General features: G+C 62.8%; 1 long non-coding RNA gene across 1 annotated transcript; it reads right to left on the reverse strand.

Moving 5' to 3' along the window:
• Positions 1-1917: 1917 nt before the first annotated feature.
• On the reverse strand, positions 1918-3500 carry LOC150002400 (uncharacterized). Its single transcript, XR_016512984.1, has 2 exons — positions 3354-3500; positions 1918-2163 (listed from the first exon to the last, which is right to left on the reverse strand). It is a non-coding gene; the product is annotated as an uncharacterized LOC150002400 (long non-coding RNA).
• Positions 3501-5711: the final 2211 nt, after the last annotated feature.

Consider the following 5711-nt stretch of genomic DNA (forward strand, 5'->3'; position numbering starts at 1 on the left):
CTGTCTGTCACCCCTTCATTTTATAACTGGTTTGGGTCTCGGTTACTTATTTAGGGGACACTGCTTTTCAGATAACTTAAATAACAAGCGTTCCGTGCCATGCAGCTGCTCTAGTCATTTTGCCGGGAAGAGCACAGTTTTGACCCAGCAGCAACTCAGAAATTAACCAAAGACACAGCTTTGGCTTGGCTGACGGGTTCCGGGCCTCCCTGAGCGGGGGGCTCCTGGGTGGGGGCGCCCCCGGGCGCTGCTGCTGGCCGGGCTGCTCTGGTCTGGGAGGCGGGTGCTGACTCAGGGGCCACTGCTTCCCGTGCGGTTGAACTGTTTACAAGCCTGACTGTTCAAGCTAAAGGCGTTTTTTCCTGCTGCCTTTTCCCAGATGGGGAGGTTTGGGGAGAGAGATGTGGTAGCATTTTATTTGCGCTTTAAAGCCACCCTCCCGAGCGGGACGAGCGTGCTGCTTCTGGGTGTTGCACTGACCTGCCCCGCGGTGGTTCCGGTTGCCCGAGCAGGGGGTGTGAGGCGGGTCCTTCGTCCCGTCCACGTGTCTCCGCTCTGTGCCTGGAGCGCTTTCAGGAGAGGGGTCTCTGTCCGGTTCCCCGGCCTGTGTGTCACCCACAATAAAGGTCCACTTGGGACAATTGACAGTGAGGTCGATCCAGTCACTTGAGCCAAAGTGGCGGCTGCAGCCTCGCCCTGCAGCCTGTCCCCCAGACCCCGGGCCCGGCCGTCGCTCCCTGGATGGCGGGTGACTCGCCACACTTCTGCGCCCTCCACTTCCTCAACGGTGCTGCTTTGAAGGAAGATGGGACGGTCCCCCAACGCACGTCCCGGGGGGAGTGCTGGGAACTCCCACATGGCAGGCACTTTATCAGGACCTGACTTGGGGCTGGGGAACTTGAGTCTCCAGAGGTGGAGTGTGTTCCGACGCATGGGCTGTGAGGGGGGCCCCCTTGCAGGCATGGGGCCGAGGCCTTGACGGGGCTCCTCTCCTCTCTACGGGGCTGTGTCCCTGCTGCGGGGGCTCGGGGGTGCCGGCTGCCCCCGGAATTGACCAGATGAGCAATATACGTTTCAGCGCGGGGAACTGAAGGACTTTTAAGACAATGACCGTTATCAAACAAATGTATAATTTCTTAATTTGAATAATAAATTAAGTGTTAAATGTTATTTGTAGTCTTGATACACCAAAATAAAACAAATGGGGTTTGTCCTTGGTTTTATTATCATCTGAGGTGGTTTTGTGCTGAACGTTCTGCATCTTCCTTACTCACCGGTTAACCTGTGTATTTTATCAGCAGTGTCTCGGAAATGCCCGGGACTGAGGAGAGGGGGACAGTTACACTTCACTTGGCTTTCCCCTGGCTGTTCTGAGCCTGTTTATTTATCCGTGCGTGTTAGTGGGTAGAGGTCTGCATTAAACGCTCTCCCCCAAGGTTGTGTGGGAGTCAAACCCCAGAGCGTGGTGGTGGGTTTATTCTGCCTGAGCAGGAGCACAGCTTCCAGACGGGAGCAGGTCCGCCCCAGGTTCCCTGCCGCCGGTCAGAGCCAGGTGTGCGCGGCGGCGACGCCCGTCGTCGGGGCAGACGGAGCGAGCCCACGCAGGCCGCCCTGGGTCCCCTGCCCGTGTGTGCGCGTGTGGGGCCTGGGGGCAGCCAGGGCCCTGGGGACTCGGCGGGGGTTGGCATTGTCTCGTCGTTGAGGAAGAGTGTGCCTGCGAGGAGAGTCTCCTTGTTTTTTCTGTTTTTGTTGGAAGATTTTATTCATTTATGTTTAGTGAGAGGGGAAGGGAGGGAGAAAGAGAGGGAGAGAAACATCATGTGTGGTTGCCTCTCATGCACCCCCAGCCGGGGACCCGGCCCGCAGCCCAGGCCGGTGCTGAGGCCGATGAAGGCATTTGAGGGCGACAGCACCCACCTTGCTCGTCAGTTTGTTTTGTTCATTAGGTTCCTCTCACAGGTGAGGTCACAGGGTGTTTGTCTTCAGACGCCTGGCTTATATCACTAAGCATCAGACTGCGGTTCCATCCTCGCCGTCACAAAGGGCAGGAGCTCCTTCTTTCTGCTGCACAGGATTCCATCATGTGAATCCATCAAGTGATCCACTCACTCACTGATGGGCGCTCAGGCTCTTTCCAGCACTTGGCGACTGTAAACAGCGCTGCTGTGAACAGAGGGGTGCACAGGTTCTTCGGGTAGAATCCCAGCGTCTCAGACAGACGTAGTAATGCAGATATTGGGGGCCTAGGATGGGAGCCGCAAGTAAGCTAACCACAGCCAGTAGCTGGTTTCTTACAGCCACCCCTCCCCCAATAAACAATAAACAAATCTGAAACAGTCAGCTCTTCAAAGCCATCTGCTCCAGGTCAGAAAGACAGCGTGGAGGTCTGTTTGAAACGGCCGCCCCTCGCGGACCATGGACGGCAGGCTCCCCGGGATCTGTCAGTGCAGAGGTGCCTCTCCCCCCCACACAGGGCGTGAAGGTGGGCTCTTGGCTCCTGAAGGCTCTTCCGTGGCGCTGCACTGGTGGCCACACTGACAGCTTCCAGAGGCTGGGGACCAGGGAGGGAAGTTGGGAGCCAGCCGAGGGGACCGAGTGGGCTGCTGGTGACGCCCCGTGTGTCTCTGCGCCCAGAGCAAGCGGTGACGCCCAAGCACTCTGCCTGGGCTTGTGTGTGCAGTGGGGACCCTGAGTTGCCCTGTCCCGCCGGCCACTGCGAAGGCAGGACGGGAACCGTGAGTGTCCTTCCCACGTTACGAGTGCAATGGCACCGCGCACTTGGCTCCTTAGGAGGTTTGCTATCCCGGGTGGCAAGTGTCACTTCTGCGGCAATGAACGCCTGTCCTGACGGCCGCAGGGCGACCAGCACCCTGTGGGAAAGGTGCTGCCCTTCCCTTGGCCGAGCTGGGCAGGGGACCGTCCCCTTCAGCACGCGCCTCTGTGCTGCCCGACCCCTGGCATTGGCGGGGTGCAGGGCAGCTGCTCCCAGGAGACAGTGCTGGTGTTGCTGGCTCGTCTCGGAAGGACGGCAGCTCCTGTGAGTCAGGAAGTGGCCTCTTTGCAGTCACGTGACGCCACCCTGCACAGCATCCCCAGCGGGCAGAGTGGCAGCATCAATCCAGCACCCAAAGGACATCCCCGTCCTCGGTTCCTCGTTGCTGCGGGCATCGGCGCCTGTGGCCCTCGGGCCCTGGGCACCCCCGTCCCCCCCAGCACGTGCTGTCCTCCCTCACCCTGGCAGGTCTTTCCCTGTGGCGCTGGTTTGTGGTTTGTCTGACAGTTTGTGTGTCTCGTGGTTGTCCCCAGCCCCCCCCCCCCCCCCCCCCGGAATAAGAGGGTCATTCCTGTAGGACTTGGTTCAGCAAACTGCTGGGCACCGAGCACCTGACGCGTCACCCAGCTCATGGCTGCTCGTTCACAGACCGGATCTGCTCCGTCCGGGAGGGAGGGTCGCAAAACAGTGCACAGGACCTCCATAGCTCTTCCACGGGAGACGGGCAGTGGGCGGGTGCCGTCAGGACGCGTGTGGCCCAGGGCACAGCCGCCCCGGCGCGGACCTGGAAGGAGAGAGGCGGGCGGGGTTGGTGCAGGGGAGACACAGGAAACGCGTGAGAAACGCGTGCTCTCCCTCTTTACTCTGTGTTTATAGTTCACGCTCCTGTGCGTCAAACAAATGACGAGTACCGCGTTCTTCTGAAAGGTCGCGGAGGAGGAGAGGCGCCGGCTGTCTGGGTTGGTGACTTCTGGCCCCTCATCCGTCGGGACTGCGGTGCTCGTGCTGAGCGCCTCCCTGCTGCCCCCGACGCGTCACCCCTGCTGGGACTTGCTTTCCTGTCCCTGATGTCCGGGCTCCTCAGGCCACCCTGGAGCTGAGACTCCCCAGAAGGACTCAGGACTTTGTGGAAAGGGCTCTGCCTGTGGGTGCGGCTGCTGCAGAGGGAGGGTGCCGGTCAGATCCCAGGGGGCCCCACCCAGGAGCACTGTGTCCGGGGCTTGGCCGGGATCGCTTACCGAGGTGCATGGCGCCCCCAGAGCCCACCCGGCCTGCCCAGTCGGCAGCCCCAGCCCCTGGCATGACGGGGGGACCGGCCCAGGGCTAGCGGCAGGGCCCCAGGCCTCGGGGCAAAGCATCAGCAGCAGCAGGACATCCTGGAGCTGCCGGGTGCCTGTCCCCAGGCTTTGGACCGTGGCTGAGAAAACCAGGTCAGGCTCCTGGAGGAAGGAGGAAGGAGGGCCCCTGGCTGGCCGGGCAGCAGGTTCAACTAAGCTGGGAGGGGCGGGGCGGGGGCCCAGCTCTGCAGGAGGCCAGGGAGCGCTTGTGTGACGGGAAGTGCCCGCCTGTGCGCAGCCGCAGGGTTGGGGCCCATCCCAGGAGGCTGCTGGAACCAGCTCTGGGTCAGGCCTCGGGCACTTGGGGCCCTCGGGCCTGGCCAGGAGGGACGGGCTGCGGCCTCACAGGGGCGTGGAGTCTGCTGGGGGGGCTTTGTGCCCAGGAGCTCAGGGCTCACAGGGGTGGGGGATGGCCTGCGCCCTGTGTCCCTGCTGGGCATCCCCAGGGGGTCACCAGGGCAGCGGGGACCCTGCAACAAAGCTTGGGGGTGCGAGGACCTGGGCTCCACCCTCGGTCCCACTGGGCTCATCTGTGAGCCGCGGAGGAGCTGCCCTTAGAGGCGGGGCCTACGGGGTCCAGGCAGGACTGTCCTGGAGCACGGGGTGGCGTCGTCTGCACGAGCGCCCCTGCGGAGAGGGGGAGCCGTGACTGTACGCGCCGTCCCGGGGCCTCCGGAACTGTCCCTGTCCCTGCAGACCAGCCGTGACCTCAGAGCAGCCGCAGGCCCCGATGTGGCCAGCAGAGGGCGCAGGGACTGCACAGCAGCCACTCCTGTAGGCACATGCGTACATGTGCATGTGTGCACACATGTACATGTGTGTGCAGGCACATGCTCACACTTGTGCGCACAGACCTGCTCCCCATGTGGATGGACGAGGTGGACGGGCCTTTCCGTGGGGTCTGCACTAACTCCACGAAGTGTCGGACGGGGCAGGACCTGATGTCAGAACGGGGGAGGGGCAGTGGTTCGGGAGTGGGGAAGGCATGTGCGTTCTATGCCGGCACCCAGACCTGCAGGCCCCGACTGGCAACGTCATGGGTAGAGGCTGGGGAGGGGCTTCGTCCTCTGTCGTCAATGAGCCTGGGGGCGAGGAGGGGGGATATGACTGCAGACTGGCTGCGAGAGACTCGGGTCCCAGGGAAAGCCCACCAGGGGCCCAGAGTGGGCGGAGGCAGTTTGGGGGGGCCACGCCCAGACACCTAATCAGCCTGGGGACGGGGTGGCCTGGCCTTGGGAAGGGATCTCGAGGACCCCAGGAGAATCCTGCCCCCAACTGCAAGCCGAGGGCCCCACCAGGGGCAGCCGAGTCTGGTGGGGCCCACAGGGGGGGCCAGCAGGGTCACGTGTCTGGCACTGAGGGACTGACCAGGGAGCAGGGGTCACCAAGCCCCCCGAGGCCCCAGCTGCCCTGTCTCCTGGAGCCTCACCGTCTTCACTGAGCGCCCGCATCACGTTTCCATGGCCCTGCACCAGGGACGCAGACAGGGCACCTGAGGATGAAGGTAGCCTCCCCCACTTCTGGAGACCAGCGTTCCACATGGGGGGGCAGTCAAGTCCTCCGGCCCCGCCAGCCAGTGGTGCCCCCCCCCCCCGCCTCCG

The sequence above is a fragment of the Furipterus horrens genome, unplaced genomic scaffold (genome assembly GCF_987537825.1).
Source record: "Furipterus horrens unplaced genomic scaffold, mFurHor1.1.pri manual_scaffold_9, whole genome shotgun sequence".
NCBI lineage: Eukaryota > Metazoa > Chordata > Mammalia > Chiroptera > Furipteridae > Furipterus > Furipterus horrens.